Genomic DNA, 27253 nt, shown 5'->3' with positions numbered 1-27253 from the left:
AAGTGATTATATGATTTAAAATTACAATTCAAATTTAAAATATACATTTTATAAAGGATTCAGTTGAGGTCAATCATTGGTATTATAAATAACCTAACCTAGCAGGTAACACCTTTTCTTCCCACTTATACTTCAACAAGCATGGAAGCATCATGATTTTAAGTTTAGTAGCGAAACTCTGATGTCCTGGAATTACTCATTGAATCTGTGTTCTGAAAAAGAGAATGCGGGAGGAAAGCTGTGTTCTTTGCATTCATAGATGATAATATTATGTAGGTGATAGTGCCTCTGTCTCTCCTCATCTTCAAATCCTGAATCTCTTTCTGCTCTCCTCTCTGAGTCCCCCCCTTGAGTAGTCTTTGCTGTTCCTAAGGGACAAAGAAAATCTTGAAACTGCACTGAGTAAAATAAGAGCAGTGAATTTCTTCCCTAATTGCTAATCTAGTTCTTGTTTTAACAATTCCAATAATTCCTCAAGAGCTTTCCTCCCTTCTTATTAAAATCTTTCCCCCTAGATTAGATTATGTTAGACTCTCTTGAGTATCCTGTGCCTGTGATTAATTTTTCCAAATTTTTCCCTTAAGTTTCATAGGGTTTTGTTCTTAAATTTCCTGGAATATTGCAGACCTACTATTCTATCCTGTGATATCTGTGATACTTGTACCCATATGGAACACAATCATTCTGTGTGAATTGTCACAGTTTTTGGTTTGACTCCAATTCTCATCTTCTATATTATGTTTTTTTATATTTATATTTATATCAGAATGAGAACTATTTGAGAACTATTTGGAAGAGTTCTACATGATTCTCATAAGCGAAGAAAGTACTGGTACATATAATTCAGTAAAAGTTTCCAAAATTTTGGTGGGAGGAGTAAGGGGAAAAATTGAGATCAGGGGTTGCTGTGGCTCACAGGGTACTACTGGGCCAAAATATAGGCTCAGCTTGGACTTGAAGCTTGATGTGGAGAACAGGGTTTCTGGCAACCTTGGCAGTTCACCAATAAGCTTGAGTGGGCAGAGTTTTAGCAATCTTCCTACTAATTAGGGTGGATACAGAAAAATGTTACAGCAAGTCTGGAAAAAACAAAAACATATTGATTTCAAATAGTAGACCAGATAGGCCAGATACATTACCTTGAGATACAAACAAGAAATTTACCTATGACTCCTGAAGTTGCATTTTTCTCATCAAGAAAAAAAAAAAGGAGACTATAACAGTGATCATGGCATTAGATGAGGATTGAATCACAGAATGACTATAGTATACTTTTAGTGTTGGACAGTGAATAACTACTGTTTCTTAGTGACATACCACAAAAAAGAATTTCTTGGGGTTTCATCTTTTAAATAGTCTGTAGTAGCCAGGTATAGAAGCTGTAAGGGGACTGCTAAGGGTTAGAAATGAAACATCCTCCCAAAGTTCATGTGTGACACAATGCAAAAATATTCAGAGGGGAATGGTTGGGTTATGAGGTCCTTAATCTAAGCAGTGGATTAATCTACTGATACGGATTGACTGGCCAGTAACTATAAGCAGGTAGGGTGTGACTCAGGAAGTGGGTTGGTGGCAGGGGTGGGGAGTAGGGAACCTTTTGGGTTTATATGTTGTCCCTGGTGAGTGGCACTCTCTCTCAGCTTCCTGGTTGCCATGTTCTGAGATGTTTCCTCCACCACACTTTCTGCATGATGTGCAGGCTATGAGTTCAGAGCTATGGAGTTGCCAACCATGGACTGAACCTCTGAAACCATGAAACGAGGTCAACCTTTTCTCCTCTATATTGTTCTTATCAGGTTTTTGGTAATGACGATGAAAAAGCTGACTAAAACAGGCACAGAGAGCCTACTAGAATATCTGGTGTAAGGTTTAAAACCTACACTGTGCTCATGATTCAGGAGAGTGGAAGACAAAACCGAAATGACAATAAAATACCTGAAGTTTAAGAGCTAGAATTTGCTCTTGCTGGGCCTTTAACTGTGCCCTGTCCTGCTCCATTTTCTCAGTCAACTGTTTCACACCTTCCTGATAACTCTTATCTTTCTTTTCCACCATCTTTTCATACTTGTTTTCCATTTCCTCCAACATTTTTGCTGAAGCCTCTGCAGATTCAGCTTTCACATGTGCTGCTGAGGAGAAAATGGGAGAAGAAAAAATCTATAAAGGTCTATGGTATTACCTTTTTTTTCTTCTATACTTCAAAAATACTGCTACTTTATGGAGGGAATCTTCTAGCTTTACAATGCAACTTTATGAATTGTTCTATTTTAAATTTTATCAATCATTACCATAAATAGAATAAATATGATCTAATATCAGACCACCAAGTTTCTTTGATTTCTTATACTGTGATGTCAAATCAGTCTGATAACAGCCCACGATATCAATTTAGAAACTGTCAGCTATATGTGTTTAATCAAAGGCAAGAATGTTTTTAACATAAAAATCTTTCAACATTTTGAGTCTGTAATAATGAAGCTTTTTGATATTTACTATGATTATCAGCAGGGAACCATCACCATTTTAAAAACTAGAAACAATAGCCTCTCTCAAAATATATGACTATTTCAATTCCTCATAGTACTTGGTCTCCCATAATCCAAATCCATATAAATTTGAGAGAAAAATTACTGCTAATTGCTTTTGAAATAGACGGTTGGCATCTTTGAAAGAATTCCTGATGAAGATTTCTATGGCCTCTTTGTCACTGGCTCTGTGCAGGTCCAGCAGCTCCTGGAGGGTCTCTGTGGGCAGCTACACCTTTTGGCCCATCAGTTGGCCTTTTGCATGGCAGCTATGTTCTCTGTCAGGGCTAAGGCCAGGACCCTGTTCTTCATGCAGGGCAGATCCCCACTGTTAATGGCATTGACATAGGTCAGTACCGGGCTCTCTAGACCTACAAATAGAGAACGAATGATGACATTTAGTTTAGGTAGAGTGGAGAAAAGTTTCCAGTTGTTGTAGTCCTGAGCATGTCTATGAATAAGTATTTGCCTTCTCAATGGTGTGAGCATCAACTGGAAGCTTCAAACAAATGCATACTCTCAAGTCTTGCCTCTGACCTATGAAACAGATCCTTCTCTTGGGCAAGATATATGGGTGATATATATGCACACCAAGGCTGAGATCCCCTCTTCTATATAATGTTGTCTTGTGTTTATGAAATGTTTATATCCATTTCGTTTTGGGACTATTAGGACAGAAACTGTTACCACTTTGTTAATATTTATAGTGTATGTCCTCTGAACCCTGGTCTTTTGTTCAATGGCATTAGGTCAGTATTTGTGAAACACATGGTACAATTTCCATCAGATGGAAACTTTACTTGGGTTTAATCTATCTTGGTGTTGTCCAGTAGAAATCTGAGTGGATGAAGTATTTTCTCTGTGCTACCTGTTATTATACTCACTAGCCTTATGCGACCATTGAGCCCTCAAAATATGGACACACGACCTGAATATTTAATTTCAATCAATTAACATTGAGGTAGACACATATATGTCTTTGAATGCCAACTTGGACAGTACAAGTTCAGGTTAATAGGGAAATATTAAGAATATAACTTCTTTTCTTTGGTCTTTACAAATTATTCCCAGTCAGAAATTTTATTAACAGAACATTAGGTATTTTTTTGAGGTTACCTGAAATTTAGCAGAGCAATAGCAATAGATAAAAAAAAAAAATTAAAGTGGGTGTTATCATACCCTCTGATGAGTGGCAAGATGGGATGGGGACTCATGAAATCTACTGACCTTGATGCCTCCTAAAAGAGTTTTAACCTTGGCATAATTGAAGATGAAGAAACAGAATTCTGCCACTTGTTGCAAAAAATCAGAATCCATCTAATCATCATGTAGTATCTCAAGCTGTGTAAACTTTTTCCACTCAGTGGGTGGGTAGAAGATAAAGCATTTCTTTGGGAAGAACTTTCAAATATGAAGGTTGTATTTTTCAGATTTTTCACTAGTGCCTAGAGAAAGTAAAAGAATAAAGGGCGGGGGATGGCAGATGAGTGAAGTAGGATACATGAGAGTGTGCTAATGTACCATTTAAAAATTCTTCAAATAAATGTTCTCTCTACTCCATATCCTTTGGCTATGTGCAGCTTCACAAAACCTAAGTAGGGGGATGAAAACAAGCTACTAATAGTACAGCAAAAAGGAAAGCAAAAGAAACTCACCTCAGGAACAGTGGAATATTGTGATTAGAACTGGATCTTTTAAGACGAATACTAAACAAGCATTATTTCCTAGGAATAGTCTAGAATGACCAGGCAGGGTGGCACACGCCTGTAATCACTGTCACTTAGGAGACTGAGGCTGGAGGATTGCAAGTTTGAGGAATTAGCCACTAAGGAAGACCCTTTCTCAAAGTATAAAATAAAAAGAACTGGGGATATATTACAGTGGTAGAGTGCTCAGGGTTCAATCTGCAGTACTTAAATAAATAAATAAACACACATATATATAAAGGGAATAGCCTGTCATGTACAAACAGAATACTGAATAAGAAGCACCTGCATGAAAATATTAATTCCTGGTATTTTTTCCTCCCTATTTCTAATCACCAGTTCCTTCACCTGCAGTTCCTTACTCATCTGCTGTAAGGGATTTTCCATCTACTTCCAGTTTCAGGGTCACATGTCTCAGAGTTCACACGAAGTCTGGGAAGAAATTCACAGCTGAACCTTCGACCTCATTTGTATCAGGTGAGGATTTGACTGATGCATCTGGCCAGCTCTGTCACATAGCTGAGGAGCTAAGGAAAGGTGGTAAAATGAACCCTCATCTCCTATTAGCTCTACTTATTCCAAAACTTTGTTTTGCTTGTTCTGGCACAAGTTTCAATTATCAGGGTTATTCATGTTTCCTTTTTACCTTTCTTTCTTTTAGTTTGATTCTGTAGGATTTATAGTTAGGTTGCTATCTTGGAAATTCAGGACCCCCTCTAATGTTAGAATGTTCTGAACTACAAAAAGAATACTGCAGTTGGTTAATGACCTGCTGGTTGATGGATCCCATGCTGTTATACACAAAGGTGCTGCTCAGGAGGATTGCCAGGGCAAAGATCCAGCAGTCATTTTGGTTGTTGCCCTGGAAGTCAGGAAATATTTGGGCATAAATTCATTGTCTTGGTCCTTTCTAGATAAGCAGTGATAAAAATGTGTTTGTTTAATTAAATTGATCTAGGACTATAGGAAGAACCTAAACAAAAATATAGAGTTACTTTATATTATTAAGTAGAGGGGAGAGAAGGGAGGTGAAGGGGCATGGGAGTAGGAATGACAGTAGAATGAAACAGACTTTATTACCTCATGTACATGTATGACTGCATGACCAATGTGATCCTGCAATATGTAAAATCAGAAAAATGAGAGAGTACACTCTATTTAGGTATGATCTATCAAAAAGTATAAATGCATTCTACTGTCATGTACAACTAATTAGAACAAAATAAAAAATAAAAAAATCTCATTATTAATGAGACTTAGAATTTGTACAGTTTCAAATTAGTATTTTTGGTTGAAATGAATTATACATTAGGTCTGCTATGACCATTAGCAGAAAATTGCAAAATAAATAGTCAAGATTAGTGGGCATTCCAAAGTCTTTTTTTTTTTTGTGCCAGGGTTTGAATTTAGGGGCACTCAATCACTGAGCCACATCTCCAGCCCTATTTTGTGTTTTTATTTTGAGACAGGGTCTCACTGAATTGCTGGCTTTGAATTCGTGATCCTCCTGAGTATCTGGGATTATGGGTGTGTGCCACCATGCCAGGCCATTCCAAACTTTTAAAGACCTTCCTTTGTGTAAAGCATAATTTTTTATACCTATATACAAGTAACACTATTTGTAAGCCTTTATGAGCAATTATATACTCAGTGTTTTACTAATTAAATACTCAAACACGGTATAAGGAAGGTGAAGTTTCATCACATTCATTTTACATAACAGCTGAGTCTAAAATAATTCACAAACTTGCTAAAACAACAGAATTTATGGAAGACAGAACTATTTGTTAAACACATAGTATCCAGACTTCAGAACCTTGGTTCTTAGCCCACATTTCCAGAGTTGTTCCATTTGTACTGCCTTTATGCATCTGTGTTACTTGGATTAGCTCATAGATTTGTTTTCTATTGTAAACAAATGGGATAATGTTGTTTCTCTGTTTGTACATGGGGTAAAGGCATACCATTTGTGTAATCATAAATCTACATAGGGTAATGTTGTTTGATTCATTCTGTTATTTATTGCCTTCCCCCCACCCCTCCTACCCCTCTTTTCCCTCTATACAGTCCTTCCTTCCTCCATTCTTGTCCCCCTCCCTAACCCTAACTCTAACCTTAACACTAACCCCTCCCACCCCCATTATGTGTCATCATCCACTTATTAGCGATATCATTCGTCCTTTGTTTTTTTGAGATTGGCTTATCTCACTTAGCATGATATTCTCCAATTTCATCCATTTGCCTGCAAATGCCATAATTTTATCTTCTTTATGGCTGAGTAATATTCCATTGTATATATATATATATATATATATATATATATATATATATATATACACCACAGTTTCATTATCCATTCATCAATTGAAGGACATCTAGGTTGGTTCCACAATCTAGATATTGTGAACTGAGCAGCTATGAACATTGATGTGGCTGTATCTCTGTAATATGCTGATTTTAAGTCCTTTGGGTATAGGCCAAGGAGTGGCATAGCTGGGTCAAATGGTGGTTCCATTCCAAGTTTTCTAAGGAGTCTCCACACTGCTTTCCAGAGTGGCTGTACTAGTTTGCAGCACCACCAGCAATGTATGAGTGTACCTTTCTCCCCTCATCCTCGCCAACACGTGTTGTTGCTTGTATTCTTAATAATCGCCATTCTAATTGGGGTGAGATGGAATCTTAGGGTGGTTTTGATTTGCATTTCTCTTATTACTAGAGATGTTGAACATTTTTCCATATGTTTGTTGATTGCTTGTACATCTTCTTCTGTGAAGTGTCTCATTTCCTTAGCCCATTAGTCGATTGGATTATATGCATTCTTGGTGTAGAGTTTTTTGAGTTCTTTATAGATTCTGGAGATTAGTGCTCTATCTGAAGTATGATTGTCAAAGATTTTCTCCCACTCTGTAGGCTCTTTCTTCGCATTGCTGATAGTTTCCTTTGCTGAGAGAAAACTTTTTAGTTTGAATCTATCCCAGTTATTGATTCTTGCTTTTATTTCTTGTGCTATGGGAGTCCTGTTGAGGAAGTCTGGTCCTAAGTCGACATGTTGAAGCTCTGGACCTACTTTTTCTTCTATAAGATGCAAGGTCTCTGGTCTGATTCCGAGGTCCGTAATCCATTTTGAGTTTAGTTTTGTGCATGGTGAGAGATACGGGTTTAGTTTCATTCTGTTGCATACGGATTTCCAAATCTCCCATACCATTTGTTGAAGAGGCTATCATTTCTCCATTGCATATTTTTGACCCCTTTGTCTAGTATGAGAAAATTGTATTTATTTGGGTTTGTGTCCGTGTCCTCTATTCTGTACCATTGATCCACCTTTCTATTTTGGTACCAATACCATGCCGTTTTTGTTACTATTGCTTTGTAGTAGAGTTGAAGATCTGGTATTGCGATACCCTCTGCTTCAAGCTTTCTGCCAAGGATTGCTTTAGCTATTCTGGGTTTTTTATTCTTCCAGATGAATGTCATAATTGCTTGCTCTAATTCTGTAAGGTACATCATTGGGATTTTAATTGGAATTGCATTGAATCTGAATAGCACTTTTGGTAGTATGGTCATTTTGACAATATTAATTCTTCCTATCCAAGAACATGGGAGATCTTTCCATCTTCTAATGTTTTCTTTAATTTCTTTCTTTAGTGTTCTGTAGTTCTCATTGTAGAGGTCTTTCACCTCTTTTGTGAGATTGATTCCCAAGTATTTTATTTTTTTCGATGCTATTGTGAATGGGGTAGATTTCCTAATTTCTCTTTCTGAAGATTCATCACTTATGTATAAGAATGCATTGGATTTATGAGCATTGATCTTATATCCTGCTACTTTACTGAATTCACTTATGAGATCTAACAGTTTTCTGGTGGAATTTCCTGGTTCCTCTAAGTATATAATCATATCATCAGCAAATAGGGATAGTTTGAGTTCTTCTTTTCCTATTCATATCCCTTTTAATTTCTTTGGTCTGTCTAATTGCTCTGGCTAGAGTTTCAAGGACAATATTGAAAAGAAGTGGTGAAAGAGGGCATCCCTGCCTTGTTCCAGTTTTTAGGGGGAATGTTTTCAGTTTTTCACCATTTAGAATGATATTAGCCATGGGCTTAGCATAGATGGCCTTTACAATGTTAAGGAATGTTCCTACTATCCCTATTTTTTCTAGTGTTTTGAGCATGAAGGGGTGCTGTATTTTATCAAATGCTTTCTCTGCATCTATTGAAATAATCATGTGATTCTTGACTTTAAATCTATTGATATGGTGAATTACATTTATTGATTTCCTGATGTTGAACCAACCTTGCATCCCTGGGATGAAACCCACTTGATCATGGTGCACTATCTTTTTAATATGTTTTTGTATGCGATTTCTAAAATTTTGTTTAGAATTTTTGCGTCGATGTTCGTTAAGGGTATTGGTCTGAAATTTTCTTACCTTGATGTGTCTCTGTCTGGTTTAGGTATCAGGGTAATATTGGCTTCATAGAATGAGTTTGGGAGGGTTCCCTCCTCTTCTGTTTTATGGAATACTTTGAGAAGTATTGGAATGAGCTCTTCTTTAAAGGTTTTGTAGAACTCGGTTGAGAACCCATCTGGTCCTGGACTTTTCTTTGTTGGTAGGCTTTTGATGACTTCTTCTATTTCATTACTTGAAATTGGTCTATTTAAGTTGTGTATGTCCTCCTCGTTCAGTTTAGGCAATTCATATGTCTCTAGAAACCTGTTGATGTCTTCGAAATTTTCTATTTTGTTGGAGTATAGATTTTCAAAATAGCTTCTAATTATGTTTTGTATTTCAGTCGTGTCTGTTGTGATATTTCCTTGTTCATTCCGAATTTTAGTGATTTGGATTTCCTCTCGTCTTCTCTTTGTTAGTGTGGCTAAAGGTTTATCAATTTTGTTTATTTTTTCGAAGAATCAACTATTTATTTTGTCAATTTTTTGTATTGTTTCTTTTGTTTCAATTCCATTGATTTCAGCTCTGAGTTTAACTATTTCCTGTCTTCTATTACTTTTGGTATTGGTATGTTCTTCTTTTTCTAGGGCTTTGAGCTGTAGTGTTAGGTCGTTTATTTGTTGAGTTTTACTTCTTTTATTAAATGTGCTCCATGAAATAAATTTTCCTCTAAGTACTGCTTTCATAGTGTCTCAGAGATTTTGATATGATGTTTCTTTGTTCTCATTTACCTCTAAGAATTTTTAAATTTCCTTCCTAATATCTTCTATTATCCATTCATCATATAATAGCATATTGTTTAATCTCCGGGTGTTGGAGTAGTTTCTGTTTTTTACTCTTTCATTTATTTCTAACTTCAATCCATTATGATCTGATAGAATACAAGATAGTGTCTCTATCTTCTTGTATTTGCTAACATTAGCTTTGTGGCATAATATATGGTCTATTTTAGAGAAGGATCCATGTGCTGCTGAGAAGAAAGTGTATTTGCTCTTGGTTGGATGGTATATTCTATAAATGTCTGTTAAGTCTAAATTATTGATTGTGTTATTGAGATCTATGGTTTCTTTGTTCAATTTTTGTTTGGAAGATCTGTCCAGTGTTGAGAGAGGCATGTTAAAATCACCTAGTATTATTGTGTTCTGGTCTATTTGGTTTCTAAAATTGAGAAGGATTTGTTTGACACACATGGATGAGCCACTGTTTGGGGCATAGATGTTTATGATTATTATATCTTGCTGATTTGTGGTTCCCATCAGCAGTATGAAATGTCCTTCTTTATCCCTTCTGACTAACTTTGGCTTGAAGTCCACATTATCTGAAATGAGGATGGATACTCCAGCTTTTTTGCTGAGTCCATGTGCATGGTATGTTTTTCCCCATCCTTTCACCTTTAGTCTATGGGTATCTCTTTCTATGAGGTGAGTCTCTTGCAGGCAACATATTGTTGGATCTTTCTATTTAATCCAATCTGCCAGTCTATGTCTTTTGATTGATGAATTCAGGCCATTAACATTCAGGGTTATTATTGAGATATGATTTGTATTACCGGTCATTTGGTTCATTTTTAAAATTTTATTTATTTATTTATTTTTTTGACACAACTTGGTTCCTCCTTTATTTGACAGTTCCTTTAGGATAATTTCTCCCTTTGCTGATTTGCTTCTTTGTTTTTTATCTCTTCCTCATGGAATATTTTGCTGAGAATATTTTGTATTGCTGGCTTTCTTTTTGTAAATTCTTTTAGCTTTTGTTTATCATGGAATGATTTTATTTCATCGTCAAATTTGAAGGTAAGTTTTGCTGGGTATAAGATTCTTGGTTGGCATCCATTTTCTTTCAGAGTTTGAAAAATGTTGTTCCAGGCCCTTCTAGCTTGTAGGGTCTGGATTGAAAAATCTGCTGATATCCGTATTGGTTTCCCCCTGAATGTTATTTGGTTCTTTTCTCTCACAGCCTTAAAATTCTGTCTTTATTTTGTATGTTAGGTATTTTCATTATAATGTGCCTTGGTGTGGCTCTGTTGTAATTTTCTGTATTTGGAGTCCTGTAAGCCTCTTGAACTTGATTTTCCATTTCATTCTTCAGATTTGGGAAATTTTCTGATATTATTTCATTGAATAGATTGTTCATTCCTTTGGTTTGTTTCTCTAAGCCTTCCTCAATCCCAATAATTCTCAAATTTGGCCTTTTCATGATATCCCATAGTTCTTGGAGATTCTGTTCATGATTTCTTACCATCTTCTCTGTTTGTTCAACTTTGTTTTCAAGGTTAAATATTTTGTTGTCAATATCTGAAGTTCTGTCTTCCAGCTGTTCTATCCTATTGGTTATGCTTTCTATGGAGCTCTTAATTTGGTTTATTGTTTCCTTCATTTCAAGGATTTCTGTTTGTTTTTCTTCACTATCTCTAACTCTTTATTGAAATGATCTTTTGCTTCCTGTATTTGCTCTTTTAACTGTCGATTGGTGCGATCATTCAATGCCTGCATTTGCTCTTTCATCTCATCGTTTGCTTCTCTGATCATTTTAATTATATACATTCTGAACTCTCTTTCTGTCATTTCTTCTGCCATGCTGTCGTTGCATTTTATTGATTTAACATCTAGATTTGTTTGGGGCATTTTCTTCCCTTGTTTTCTCATATTGTTCAGCAATCAGTGGGTCCTTAATATATTGCAGATTTCCTCTATTGACTTATAATGTCCCTGAAGATTGGTAGTATATCCCCTCTTATCCTTCAGTAGCCTGAAGTCTTGCAGGAAGCTGATAATGCGGTGCTCCACAAGGAAGCTGCCTCTCTAGGGTTGGTGACCCTCAGGTGGGGTATATTCCCTGCTAGTGGGCAGAGGTGCCTTCACTTGTTGATCAATGGTCATCCAACGGGGAACTAGGCTGAGGGCTGAGGCAAGGCCTGTTTGTGCCTGTGTCTGTGGATTTACTGTCCTTGTGGGAAAACCTCACCCGGCAAGGAAGACTCACCCGGTGGGGAGGTCTTGCTGGTCAGTTCCCCTCAATCTACAACTACCGCCTAGGCTGGCCTGCCTTACTGTGCAATGTTCCCAGGGCCCTGGACCTACCTCCTGGGCCTGGGAGCCTCACCGTTTGCAGATGAGTCTCCTTAGGCTGCCTCTCCTCAGAGAATCTGCCCGCAGTCCTGGAAACTTCACTCTGCCCCTAGGCGTGTCTCTGTGCGGCTGTTCCACCAAGAAGCCGCCTAGGTCCTGGGACCCTGCTCTGCACCTAATCGCCTGGCTATGCGGTCCCTCCTCTGAGACGCCACCTGGAGCCCTGTACAATAGCTCTGAGACCCAGAGACCCACCACACACCTCTTTCTCTGGACAGCCGCCTGGTGTTCCGATGCAGTCACTAGGAGTCCAAGCAACTCACTTCACGTCTCCTCCTCCCGCCAACCACCTGTGACAGTCCTAGGCAGTCACTCCGAGTCCAAGTGACCCGCCCTGTTCCTCCTCCTCCTCAGGGTAGCCCCCGGGTGTTCAGGAGCGGTGGCTCAAAGACCAAGTGACCCACCACGCTCCTCCTCCAGGCAGGCCACCGGTGTTCCGGAGCGGTCACTTTGAGTCCAAACAACTCACCACTCGCCTCCTCCTCTGGCAACCGCCTGTAGCTCTGATGCAGTCACTCCTAGACCAAGCGACCCGCCACGTTCCTCCTCTTCCTCCAGGCAATCCCCCGGTGTTCAGAAGCGGTCGCTCTGAGTCTAAACACCTCGCCACGAAGCTCCTCCTCAGGCAGTCGCCTGTAGCTCTGATGCAGTCACTCCTAGACCAAGTGACCCGCCGCGCTTCTCCTCTTCCTCTGGGCAACCCCCCGGCATTCAGAAGCGATCGCTCTGAGTCCAAACAGCTCGCCACGCAGCTCCTCCTCAGGCAGTTGCCCGGAGCCCCAGCGGTTGCTCCGAGTCCAAGTGCTGTGCTGAGCAGCCACCTCTTCGATGTTCCCAGTTGTCCGTGTTTACCGCTCCAGTGGAGGGGGGAGTGTCTCACCGGGCAACTCTACTTCACAAAGTTCCCTGCGTTCCGGGGTTACCGCCCCATCCGTGATGCCTCCCCAACGGGAGAGACTCACCCGGCGGCTTTGAGTTGGTCCCAAGTCTCTCACTATCTCCTCTTTTGAATCCTGAGTCCTGGAGCAACATGAAATGCAGCTGCCCTCTAGTCCGCCACCTTGAAACCCCCAGCTCACAGATTTTAATGATTAGAATATTATTCCCCAATTGTCATGTTTTTCTTCTAGAATTCTAGTTTATGAATATTTTCCTCAACTCTGCTTGCCAAACTTGTTTTCATAATAAGTAATTAGAAATGAAAAGACATCTTTAAGTGGGAGCTCTTATTTAAGGATATTCAGATAGGGGCTTAAGCCAAAATAGAATCCTTCTTCCTTATCTTCTCTACATCTCCCAGGCCCTTGGTGTTAAGCAGAACTAGAGTGTGGTCTGCCTTCTTGGAATGAGGCACATACCCACATCTAGATTCCTTTGGTTTGAGACTGCCCTGTGGAACCTAGAAAAAAGCCTGTCAAACGGAGATAAGAAGGTTGGAGTCTTAATTGTAAATGCTTCTGGAAATTGAGATACAACTTAAGGTAAATCAAGGTTGGGAAATGATATTACCATGGTCAGAACTGATTTTAACTAAAAACAGAGAAAAAGGAAAATCGGAATGTGCAGTTTACATTGGAACTTACATCTGCTCCAAGGTCACCCTACACAAAACTCAACTCAAAATGAATCAAGGACCTCGGAATTAGACCACAGACCCTGTACCTAATAGAAGAAAAAGCAGGTCCAAATCTCCATCATATCGACTTAGGACCAGACTTCCTTATGACTACAAAAGCACAAGAATTAAAAGCAGAAATCCCCTTCTTATTCTACATTCATACATATTTTATTTAAAAGTTCCATTTTCACTTCTTATTTTACATTAAAAAAATAATTTGTTGAGATGTTTGCTTCTATCCAGATGGAGCAAGATGCACCAGACTTAAACATATTTCTAAACCACAAGAAAGTACCATAAGTATGAAGCATCAATTTTCAAGACACTAGACATCAGACAACAATGTTTAGTGGTCCCTGAGCATTGTATCAAACAAAAGTGTGAGTGTGATGGAACCATCTTGCTGATTTAAGAGGGATTCAAACAGTGACACAGGTGGAGAGAGCTCAGTCCTGTGGAGTCCCTTCTAAATGGTGAAAAACAGGAAGTATTCCCCCTAAGAACTGGAACAAGGCAGGGATGCCCTCTTTCACCACTTCTATTCGACATCATCCTTGAAACTCTAGCCAGAGCAATTAGACAGACCAAGGGAATTAAAGGGATATGAATAGGAAAAGAACTCAAACTATCCCTATTTGCTGATGACATGATTATATATTTAGAGGATCCTGGAAATTCCACCAGAAAACTTTTAGAACTCATAAATGAATTCAGTAAAGTAACAGGATATAAAACCAATGCTCATAAATCCAATGCATTTTTATTCATAAGTGATGAATCCTCTGAAAGAGAAGTTGGGAAAACTACCCCATTCACAATAGAATCGAAAAAAATAAAATACTTGGGAATCAATCTCACAAAAGAGGTGAAAGACCTCTACAATGAGAATTACAGAACACCAAAGAAAGAAATTAAAGAAAACCTTAGAAGATAGAAAGATCTCCCATGTTCTTGGATAGGCAGAATTAATATTGTCAAAATGTCCATACTACCAAAAGTGCTATACAAATTCAATGCAATTCCAATTAAAATCCCAATGACGTACTTCACAGAAATAGAGCAAGCAATTATCAAATTCATCTGGAAGAATAAGAAAACCAGAATAGCTAAAACAATCCTTAGCAGGAAGACTGAAGCAGGGAGTATTGCAATACCAGAACTTCAACAATACTACAAAGCAATAGTAACAAAAATGGCATGGTATTGGCACCAAAATAGACAGGTACAGAATAGAGGACACAGACATGAACCCAAATAAATACAGTTTTCTCATACTAGACAAAGGTGTCAAAAACATGCAATGAAGAAAAGATAACCTCCTCAACAGATGGTGCTGGGAAAACTGGAAATCCATATGCAGCAGAATGAAACTAAACCCCTATCTCTCACCCTGCACAAAACTCAACTCAAAATCAATCAAGGACCTTGGAAACAAACCAGAGATCCTTCATCTTATAGATGAAAAAGTAGGTCCAAATCTTAAACTTGTCGGCTTAGGATCAGACTTCCTTAACAGGACTCCCATAGCACAATAAATAAAAGCAAGAATCAATAATTGGGATAGATTCAAACTAAATAGCTTTATTTCTCAGCAAAGGAAACAAAGGAAACTATCAGAAATGTGAAGAGAGAGCATACGGAGAAAATCTCTGCCGCATATACTTCAGATAGAGCACTAACCTCCAGAATATATAAAGAACTCAAAAAACTCCACACCAAAAATACAAATAATCCAATCAACAAATGGGCTAAGGAAATGGAAAGACACTTCACAGAAGAAGATCTACAAGCAATCAACAGATATATGAAAAAATGTTCAACATCTCTAGTAATAAGAGAAATGCAAATCAAAACTACCCTAAAAGGAGAGATCCAAGATGGCAGACTAGAGGGTGACTGCATCTCCTGTCACTCCAGAACCCAGGATTTAAGAAGGGGAGGCATTGAGAGACTCGAACTAACATAGAGCCACTGGGTGAGTCTCCCCCACCGGGTGAAGCTTGGCCTGGGTGGCAGGCCCAGACAGGGGCGGCTTCTCAGAGCAGGGCAGGGCAGCTAGAGTCTTACCCAGGCAGCTCTGCTCCCTCCAGCAGTGGGCTCCTTCCATGGCCAGCTTCTCAGAGCAGGCTGCCCAGTGAGAACCTTTCTGCACAGAACCAGCTCCAAGTCCCAGAGCCAGCGGTGAGCTCTGGCCCCCAGGCAGCCTCTGGGACCAGGGCAGGGCAGCCAGAGACTTCTCCAAGCAGCCCTGCTCCCTCTGGTTGCAGGCTCCTTCCAAGGCCAGTTTCTCGGGGCAGATAGCCCAGTGAGAGCCTTTCCAGCTCCAAGCCCTGGAACCAATAGCAGGCTAGGGGCAGCTTTCTTTGGAAACAGTGCATTATCAAGTTCCTCCAAGACTTTAGGCTACTGAAGGCTAGGAGGTGATATCCTGGAAATCTACAGGGACACTATAAGCCAATAGAGGAAATCTGCGATATCTCAGAGTCCCACTGATATCTGACCAATATGAGAAAACAAGGGAAGAAAATGTCCCAAACAAACCTAGATACTACATCAATAAAACCCAATGACAGGACAACAGAAGAAAGGTCAGAAAGGGAGTTCAGAATGTACATAATTAAAACAATCAGGGAAGCAAACGAGGAGGTGAAAGAGCAAATGCAGGCATTGAAGGAGGAGATGAAGCAAATGCAGTCATTAGATGATCACTCCAATCAACAGTTAAAAGAGCAAATATGGGAAGCGAGAGAACATTTCAATAAAGAGTTAGAGATACTGAAAAGAAAAAACAAACAGAAATACTCGAAATGAAGGAAACAATAAACCAAGTTAAAAACTCCATAGAAAGCATAACAAATAGGATAGAACACCTGGAACACAGAACTTCAGATATTGAAGACAAAATATTTAAACTTGAAAATAAAGTTGAACAAACAGAGAAGATGGTAAGAAATCATGAACAGAATCTACAAGAACTATGGGATATCATGAAAAGGCCAAATTTGAGAATTATTGGGATTGAGGAAGGTTTAGAGAAACAAACCAAAGGAATGAACAATCTATTCAATGAAATAATATCAGAAAATTTCCCAAATCTGAAGAATGAAATGGAAAACCAAGTACAAGAGGCTTATAGGACACCAAATATACAAAATTACAATAGACCCCCACCAAGGCATGTTATAATGAAAATACCTAACATACAAAATAAAGACAGAATTTTAAAGGCCACGAGAGAAAAGAATCAAATTACATTCAGGGGGAAACCAATAAGAATATCAGCAGATTTTTCAATCCAGACCTTAAAAGCTAGAAGGGCCTGGAACAATATTTACCAAGCCCTGAAAGAAAACAGATGCCAACCAAGAATCTTATACCCAGCAAAACTTACTTTCAGATTTGACGACGAAATAAGATCCTTCCATGATAAACAAAAGCTAAAAGAATTTACAAAAAGAAAGCCAGCATTACAGAACATTCTCAGCAAAATATTCCATGAGGAAGAGATGAAAAACAATGATGCAAATCAGCAATGGGAGGAACTAGCCTAAAGGAATAGCCAAATAAAGGAGAAACCAAATCATGTCAAAAAAAAAAAAAAAAAAGTCAAATGACTGGGAATACAAATCATATCACAATAATAACCCTGAATGTTAATGGCCTGAACTCATCAATCAAAAGACACAGACTGGCAGATTGGATTAAAAAGAAAAATCAAACAATATGCTGCCAGCAAGAGACTCATCTCATAGAAAGAGATACCAATAGACTAAAGGTGAAAGGATGGGAAAAAACATACCATGCACATGGACACAGCAAAAAAGCTGGAGTATCCATCCTCTTTTCAGATAATGTGGACTTTAAGCCAAAGTTAGTCAGAAGGGACAAAGAAGGACATTTCATACTGCTTAAGGGAAGCATAAATCAGCAAGACATAACAATCATAAATATCTATGCACCGAACATTGGCTCATCCATGTATGTCAAACAAATCCTTCTCAATTCCAGAAATCAAATAGACCACAACACAATAATACTAGGCGATTTTAACACACCTCTCTCACCACTGGACAGATCTTCCAAACAAAAATTGAATAAAGAAACCATAGATATCAATAACACAATCAATAATTTAGACTTAACGGACATATATAGACTATATCATCCAACAAAGAATGAATCCACTTTCTTCTCAGCAGCACATGGATCCTTCTCTAAAATAGACCATATTTTATCCCACAAAGCTACTGTTAGCAAATACAAGAAGATAGAGATACTACCTTGTATTCTGTCAGATCATAATGGATTGAAATTAGAAATAAATGACAGAATAAAAAACAGAAACTTCTCCAATACCTGGAGATTAAATAATACACTATTATATGATGAAGGGATAACAGAAGACATCAGGAGGGAAATAAAAAAATTCTTAGAAGTAAATGAGAACAAAGACACATCATATCAAAATCTCTGGGACACTATGAAAGCAGTACTTAGAGAAAGATTCATTTCATGGGGCGCATTCAACAAAAGAAGTAGAAATCAACAAATAAACGACTTAACACTACAACTCAAAGCCCTAGAAAAAGAGGAGCAGACCAATACCAAAAGTAGTAGAAGACAGGAAATAGTTAAAATCAGAGCTGAAATCAACAAAATTGAAACAAAAGAAACAATCGGAAAAATTAACAAAATAAATAGTTGGTTCTTTGAAAAAATAAACAAAATTGATGAACCCTTAGCCACACTAACAAAGAGAAAGAGGGAGAAAACTCAAATTACTAAAATTCGAAATGAACAAGGAAATATCACAACAGACACGAGTGAAATACAAAACATAATTAGAAGCTATTTTGAAAATGTATATTCCAACAAAACAGAAAACCTCGAAGACATCAACAAGTTTCTAGAGACCTATGAATTACCTAAACTGAACGAGGAGGATATACACAACTTAAATAAATCAATTTCAAGCAATGAAATAGAAGAAGTCATCAAAAGCCTACCAACAAAGAAAAGTCTGGGACCAGATGGGTTCTCAGTCAAGTTCTACAAAACCTTTAAAGAAGAGCTCATTCCAATACTCCTCAAAGTATTCCATGAAATAGAAGAGGAGGGAACCCTCCCAAACTCATTCTATGAAGCCAATATCACCCTGATACCTAAACCAGACAGAGACACATCGAGGAAAGAAAATTTCAGACCAATATCCTTAATGAACATCAAAGCAAAAATTCTAAACAAAATTTTAGCAAATCGCATCCCAAAATATATTAAAAAGATAGTGCACCATGATCAAGAGGGTTTTATCCCAGGGATGCAAGGTTGGTTCAACATCAGGAAATCAATAAATGTCATTCACCATATCAACAGACTTAAAGTTAAGAATCACATGATTATTTCGATAGATGCAGAAAAAGCATTCGATAAAATACAGCATCCCTTCATGTTCAAAACACTAGAAAATATTGGAATAGTGGGAACATTCCTTAACATTATAAAGGCCATCTACGCTAAGTCCATGGCCAATATCATTGTAAATGGTGAAAAACTGAAAGCATTCCCCCTAAAATCTGGAAGAAGGCAGGGATGCCCTCTTTCACCACTTCTATTCAACATCGTCCTTGAAACTCTAGCCAGAGCAATTAGACAAACCAAAGAATTTAAAGGGATACGAATAGAAAAAGAAGAACTCAAACTATCCCTGTTTACTCATGACATGATTATATATTTAGAGGATCCTGGAAATTCCACCAGAAAACTTTTAGAACTCATAAGTGAATTCAGTATAGTAGCAGGATATAAGATCAATGCACATAAATACAATGCATTTTTATACATAAGTTATGAATCTTCAGAAATAGAAGTTAGGAAAACTATCCCATTCACAATAGCGTCGAAAAAAATAAAATACTTGGGAATCAATCTCACAAAAGAGGTGAAAGACCTCTACAATAGAACTACAGAACACCAAAGAAAGAAATTAAAGAAAAACTTAGAAGATGGAAAGATCTCCCATGTTCTTGGATAGGAAGAATTAATATTGTCAAAATGGTCATACTACCAAAAGGGCTATACAAATTCAATGAAAGTCCAATTAAAATCCCAATGATGTACCTTACAGAAATAGAGCAAGCAATTATGAAATTCATCTGGAAGAATAAGAAACCCAGAATAGTTAAAGCAATCCTCAGTAGAAAGATCGAAGCAGAGGGTATCGCAATACCAGATCTTCAACTCTACTACAAAGCAATAGGAACAAAAACGGCATGGTATTGGTACCAAAATAGACAGGTAGATCAGTGGCACAGAATAGAGGACATGACACAAACCCAAATAAATACAATTTTCTCATACTAGACAAAGGGGCCAAAAATATGCAATGGAGAAAAGATAGCCTCTTCAACAAATGGTGCTGGGAAAACTGGAAAACCATATGCAACAGAATGAAATTCAACCCATATCTCTCACCCTGCACAAACTCAACTCAAAATGGATGAAGGACCTCGGAATCAGACCAGAGACCCTGCATCTTATAGAAGAATAAGTAGGTCCAAATCTTCAACATGTCGGCTTAGGATCAGACTTCCTTAACAGGACTCCCATAGCACAAGAAATAAAAGCAAGAATCAACAACTGGGATAGATTCAAACTAAAATCTTTCTCTCAGCAAAGGAAACTATCAATAATGTGAAGAGAGAGTCTACAGAGTGGGAGAAAATCTTTGCCACACATACTTCAGATAGAGCGCTAATTTCCAGAATCTATAAAGAACTCAAAAAACTCTACACCAAGAATACAAATAATCCAATCAACAAATGGGCTAAGGAAATGAACAGACAATTCACAGAAGAAGAGGTACAAGCAATCAACAGATATATGAAAAAATGTTCAACCTCTGTAGTAATAAGAGAAATGCAAATCAAAACTACCCTAAGATTCCATCTCACTCCAATTAGAATGGCGATTATCAAGAACACAAGCAACAATAGGTGTTGGCGAGGATGTGGGGAGAAAGGTACACTCATACATTGCTGGTGGGGTTGCAAATTAGTGCAGCCACTCTGGAAAGCAGTATGGAGATTTCTTAGAAAACTTGGAATGGAACCACCATTTGACCCAGCTATCCCACTCCTTGGCCTATACCCAAAGAACTTAAAATCTGCATACTACGGAGATACAGCCACATCAATATTCATTGCTGCTCAATTCACCATAGCCAGATTGTGGAACCAACCTAGATGTCCTTCAATTGCTGAATGCATAAAGAAACTGTGGCATATATATACAATGGAATATTACTCCGCTATAAAGAATGATAAAATTATGGCATTTGCAGGCAAATGGATGAAATTGGAGAATATCATGCTAAGTGAGATAAGGCAAGCTCAAAAAACTAATGGACGAATGATCTCGCTGATAAGCAGATGATGACATATAATGGGGGTTGGGAGGAGTTAGCGTCAGGGTTAGGGTTAGGTTTTGGGTTGGGGTTAAGGAGGGTGGCAAGAATGGAGAAAGGAAGGACTGCATAGTGGAAAAAGAGGGGTGGGGAGGGAAGGAAAAAAATAATAGAATGAATCAAACAACATTACCCTATATAAATTTATAATTACACAAATGGTAATCCTTGACTCCATGTACAAATAGAGAAACATGTATCCCATTGGTTTACAATAAGAAAAAAAAAAACTACCCTAAAATTCCATCTCACCCCAATTAGAATGGCGATTATCAAGAATACAAGCAACAACAGGTGTTGGCGAGGATGTGGGGAGAAAGGTACACTCATACATTGCTGGTGGGGTTGCAAATTAGTGCAGCCACTCTGGAAAGCAGTGGGGAGATTCCTTAGAAAACTGGGAATAGAACCACCATTTGACCTAGCTATCTCACTCCTTGGCCTATACCCAAAGGACTCAAATCAGCATACTACAGTGATGTAGTCACATCAATGTTCATAGCTGCTCAATTCAGAATAGCCAGATGGTGGAAACAACCTAGATGTCCTTCAATTGCTGAATGGATAAAGAAACTGTGGTATATATATACAATGGAATATTACTGAGCCATAAAGAAGAATAGAATTATGGCATTTGCAGGCAAATGGATGAAATTGGAGAATATCATGCTAAGGGAGATAAGCCAATCTCAAAAATCAAAGGACGAATGATCTCTCTGATAAGCGGATGATGATACATAATGGGGGGTGGGAGGGAGGCAAGAATGGAGGAAGGAGGGACTGTATAGAGGGAAAAGAGGGGTTGGAGGGGTGGGAGGATGGAAAAAATAATAGAATGAATAAACAGCATTATCCTATGCAAATGTGTGATTACACAAATGGTATGCCTCTACTTCATGTACAGAGAAACAAGTTGTACCCCATTTGTTTACAATTAAAAAACCCCAGAAAACAAACAAACAAACAAAAACTATCCATTATGGTCTAAACATACTAAATATTCCACCTGTCCAAATTACTAAATTATCTTACTATACACCTTTTTCTTTTAGTTTGTAAGCAATGCATGCTCGTAGTAGCAATGTCAGCCTGCACAAAAGGATTATGTAATAAAAAGGAAGGTCCCTCCTTTTATATTTCATTTCATCTTAGTACCTCACCTTCCAGTTTCTCTTTATAGACAGCCTCTATTAGCAGTTCTTGTGTACCATTCCAGAGGTGTATTGCACTATTAGAACACACTGCATGTTTTAAAACATAAATATTGACCTGCAACAAAATATTTTGCAACTCATCTTTTTTTATTTATAAAATATTTGGAAGGGGAATGAAATTGACAACATTATACAGTTACAGTATGTGCATGTACAAATAAGTAACAATGAATCCCACAGTCATGTATAATTACAATGCACCAAGAAAAAGGGAAAATAACAGAGTATAAAAAAAAATAAAGGGGTGGAGTTGAAAGTCTAAGGAGGACAAAGCAGAATGCTGTACAGAGTACCAATGAGAAGGAGTCAACTGGCAAGGGAGAGCTCCAGAGTGCTGCGGGGCTCACCTTGGCATCTGCTGAATGCAGGTCAGCACTGCTGGAGGAAGTCCTACTCAAAGGATTAGAGGGGACTTAGGGTTAGATGTAGTGCTGTTTCTACTGGTCAGACTAGCAAACTTCTTGATTCCTAGATAATTAGGAAAAGGACACCAGCGGGTCTTTTCTCAGAATTGGTGAATAATTCACCCTAACTGCTCAGGGCCTAAAAACTCTCATAACATCTTGAAAGGATCAAACTGTTTCCAAATAGACTCAAGTTCAGTGTGTCTAAAATGCAATAAAAATTTATAGGGCATGTAAAGAAGCAGTAAAATACAAGAAGTAATAAGGACATAAGTCAGTTAATCATAATCCAAACAGCACTTGCACAGATTTTAGAATGACCAAAGAACATTAGAAGAGTCATGATAACTTCATTCCGGGTGCTGAAGTTGTTAAGGAGAGTTAAGGGAAGATATAAAAAAGACCATATGTATGTTAAGACATTGTTAACATAAAAGAAAGAATGAGTAGGGATTCCAAAAGTGTCGGTTTAAGTTGTTCGTTTACAGCCAGACTCAGTAGTTGTCATTGCCAGACTCAGTAGTTGTCCTTTATGAGCATGTCATTTAGTTGTCTTTAATTTTGTTTTCTATAGAATGAGAAATAATAAAAAGAAGGAGTAAATCATAAGTTTAATATTTCTTGGTTATAAGGACAGATATGGTGGTGGGGGTGGGAGGAGAGAAGAAGGAGAGAGAGAAAAACATGACAGAAAAAAAACCCCACACAAAATTTAAGATTTAAAACTAGGAAGAAAAGATTAGGACAGATAAACAGGAAGTAGTGCAAATTAAGATTTATATATTCTGACATACATTTTCAGGTTCTCTCTCTCTCTCTCTCTCTCTCTCTCTCTCTCTCTCTCTTTCTCTCTCTCTCTCTCACTGCTTTTCAATTTGAATTAGAAGCACAGTGAGAGGAAAGGGGAGTTTTAGGAGAAGAGGGATAAGAGATGGAGAGGCAGGAGAGAACCTGCCTGTGGGTAGCCTGTGATGAATGAAGCTGGGGCTTCAGGCAGAGAGGGATCATCAGAAGGCAGGCTCTAAGTCACCTGCAGGCACACACAGGTCCCTGTAAGCAAAGATGTGCTGAGGTTAGTAATGCGCTGCTACAGAGCCTTGAAAAGGGCAGTTAGTGTGTGTTAATAAAAGTAATGATAAGAAGAAAAGCAGAAGGAAATAAAACAGGGAGCCCTGTGGTGGAGTAACAGTCTGAAATGGTGCTTCAAGGGGCTAAGCAGTATTTGGACCCTAAGAATGTGCATTTGGCAAATCTCAATTATTTCTGAAGACATTCACTTTGAATAAAATACAAGCATATGAGTAAAAATTATGCTGTTTTCATGAATCCTCCTCTTTCACACAGGGTTTCAGTGTTTCCTCTTACTCTTATCAGTGGTCTTTTTACCCTGCATCTGACTTCCTGTGTTTCACTTTCATTAAAATAGCATATCTGTGGTTCTTTCTTAGCTGTGGTAGAAACTGTGTTGAGCAATTTCCCCCAACGGCAGTGGTAATTTGTGTTCCCAGTCCACATAGAGTACCAAGAAAAAGGCAACCGTAAGGCAGTTGAAACTCTCGGCCCCACATCTGCTGGTGGCATTTGGGGACACGCTCCCTCCTGACAACACTAGATTTTTCCTAACTCCTGTCCCACATCATGTTCTTCTGCAGCCTACCATGGTGTTGGTGTTTTGAAGTCTGACTGACTCTTGTAAAGTCTTCCCAACCCTTTAGACCTCATCTTATCATAGGCTCTTATTTCCTGGTCAGGGTTTTTTTTTTTGAGCGGGGAGAATGCAGCTTTGGTGAGAAAGTAGCATTCTTACCTGTTTTATTGGACTTTTTTTTTTTTCCTCTTCAATATCTTGGGGGCTTTCTAGATTTCCTTCAGCAGTTTGAAAATCAGGAGAAAGGAACAACAGGCAATTTTTTCTCAGTGGTGAGATTATATGAAACTGAAAGCACTGACAGCAAGGCTTGGACTGACAGCTGAAAAAGAATCTGTTAGAAATACTGCCAGTGGCAGTGAACTTGCCTGATCTCTCAATCTGACATTTTGGGTTTCAGCTTTGGAAGAGAACTTAGAGAAGAAGACCAGCCAAGTCATTGGTAATGTCCATTTATTTCACCACTGCGAGCCAGTTTGAGAAGCCTAGAATGAGAAATAATATATTATTGAGGGTTTTAGTTTTCTAAAATAATGGACACATTCACAATTGACTTGGTTATTCTTTTAGAGAGGCAGCCAGTGAGGGAGGGCATGTCTTGTGCACTTGTGAACTCCAGTACCTAACCCAGCACGTGGCATTTAAGTACCCAGGACATTGTTGGGAGGGGCTCTGCATACTGGATAGCTGTTCCAGGCCCAATGCAGACAACTTTATATGAATTAACTTAATACACTCAAAATATACACTTCCTTATGGTTATATAGAAACTGAGGCACAGAAAGACCTAATAAACCTCAGATATCATAGTGTCATGGTTGTTTAAACTCAAGCATCTTTGATCCCAAAATTTCTTCTTGGAGCCTCTGGCTATATTATCTCTATTTGCTGGGAATACTTGTAAAAGTAACAGCCTTTACTTATAAAATATTTACTGTCAGCTTCCATATGTTACATGTTTAATGCAGCCTTGTCTGCAATCAAGAAAAACATGTGGTATTGTCTCTATTTTACAGTGAAAACATGAAGGCTGGGCAGGTCATTAATAAGGCTGCCCATGTTTCCTAAACAAGTCACAGATGTGGGATGTAAATTTTTAACTCCGTTCAACTTTGAACTGCCGTTTCTCCCACTCCTCATTGCTTCTGTAAGAAAAGAGAGAAGAGAGAAGGAAGGGAGGTCTTACAAGGTTCTCCACTGACCCTGTTGTATTTTGCTTTTGCTCTACATCCTAGTGGACACATTGCTACTGCCTGAAGTTTGATGAAAAGGCCAGACACTCTCTATTCATTTCCATCTTTGCCATGATCTTTCTAAAACTCTCTAAGTATATCTTTCATGTGCTTTGAGCTTTATGATATATCAGGATCTTTCAGTTGCCAAAACACATAAGATTCTCTCTGCCTTGGGACTATGTGCTCAGCAAGTTTCTGCATCTTCAAATTGTTTTCTCAGATCTTGTCAAGGTTTGCTTTTTCCTGTCTCTCAGGCCACAGCTCAGTAGCATCTTTTAGAGATATATGTTTTGAGTTTTCTGATAATTTTTATCATATCACCTCAATTTTTTCTCACTTCACTTAGGACTTTTGGAAATTCAAGTTCACTAGAGCAAGGACTTTATGTATTTGTGAAATGGTCCACTTTATACTTTGAATATAGCCCTGGCTGCTCTGACACTGTGGCTTATTTTAAAAGGGTCTTATTTGTCTCTCTCCTCCCTCTCCCAAATTAGAAAGTGAATTTCAAACCCTGATCCCAACGTGTAGCCTTCCAATCACCTCTTTACTCTTGAAAAACCCTTTGTACCCTATGAAAGGCAGAATCACAGCCTCTAGGACAGAAGTTCCTAGCAAAACAACAAAACTTCGTTTTCCTTTTTCTCAACCTATGTCCTTGTTTCTGGATTGGCACTTGGACAAGGACTGAGCTTTCAGTAACATGTTCACTGATAGAACCTCAGCATCTCATCTAGAACAGAACTTGACTTAGGATGGGTGCGCGATGTCTATTGCATGTGTCCAAATAGAAGATGCATCTGAATGTAAGACTAAGCCTGCTTTTTTTCTCACCAATTGGAACATATAAACTTTTGACAATGTAGAAGCCATACAATGTCTATGTAAAGCATTTAATTTGTTAATTTTGTTATTATACATACCTTAAAAATAACATTATGTATGTAATGCTGATACATTGTTTTTCTTGCAGTTTATAATGTAATTTTATTCAAATACTTTGCATTTTTCTTAAACATTTTCATAGGTATTAAATGTATTCATTTTTTAAAAAGCAAATTTAAACAACTTAACTTTTTTTTTGGAGAGTACATCATTATTTCTGGCAAAATTATTTGAGATTCAAACAGGTATTGAATCCGTGTGGAATATTTTCTAGTATTTTTTTTTTCTGATTCTGTTAATTCTATAGCATGAATATAATTCTCTTTATAAATAATTTTAAAGCATAAAATTGTATTTTAAGAGCATATTTCAAAGGCCCTGTTTTTAAGAATTTTAACTAAATAATCTATTATTGATGGGCAACATTGGTCAATGGGTATTAAGTCAGAGTTAGATATTATACAAGGTTATGGTTTCAATATGTGGTCTCACCCCAACGCTCCTGTGTTAATGAAGGAATGTTCAGAGGTACAGTGATTGGATTGTGAGAGCTGTAACCTAATTGGGCCATCCTAGTTTAAATGGTAAAATGGACTGGATGATAACTGTGAGCAGGTGGGACACAGATGGAGAAATTGGGTCACTGGGCATGCCTAGAAGTGTACATCTCACATCCCATCCTGCTTCCTGGATGCCATAGGCTGAGAAGTCTTCCTTCATCATGCCTTCCCCCATGATGTTCTGTCTCACCTTGGGCCTGAAGCAATGAAATCATATGTCTATGGAATGAATTCTCTGGTGCCATGGACCAAAATAAGTTTTCCCCTCTAAGTTGCTTTTGTCAGGCATTTTGTTCATGATTTTTTATATATAGCAATATTCCATTTTTGTAAATATGCTCCACTTAGTTGGAGGTTGATTATTGTGAAGCTAATGAAACTTAAATTTCAGAACTCCTCTCTCCCTGGAAGGGTCCCT

The 27253-nt window shown here is 38.1% G+C and overlaps 2 pseudogenes; both read right to left on the bottom strand.

The window, feature by feature from the left end:
* The window catches only part of LOC124959639 (guanylate-binding protein 7-like), a 29810-nt pseudogene extending 27722 nt beyond the window's left edge, over window positions 1-2088 (bottom strand).
* A 474-nt stretch (window positions 2089-2562) lies between these two features.
* Window positions 2563-27010, bottom strand: LOC124959529 (guanylate-binding protein 1-like; annotated as a pseudogene).
* Between the last annotated feature and the right edge of the window lie 243 nt (window positions 27011-27253).

This window comes from Sciurus carolinensis, chromosome 1 (genome assembly GCF_902686445.1).
Source record: "Sciurus carolinensis chromosome 1, mSciCar1.2, whole genome shotgun sequence".
NCBI lineage: Eukaryota > Metazoa > Chordata > Mammalia > Rodentia > Sciuridae > Sciurus > Sciurus carolinensis.
This window is presented reverse-complemented; position numbering and strand designations above follow the sequence as displayed.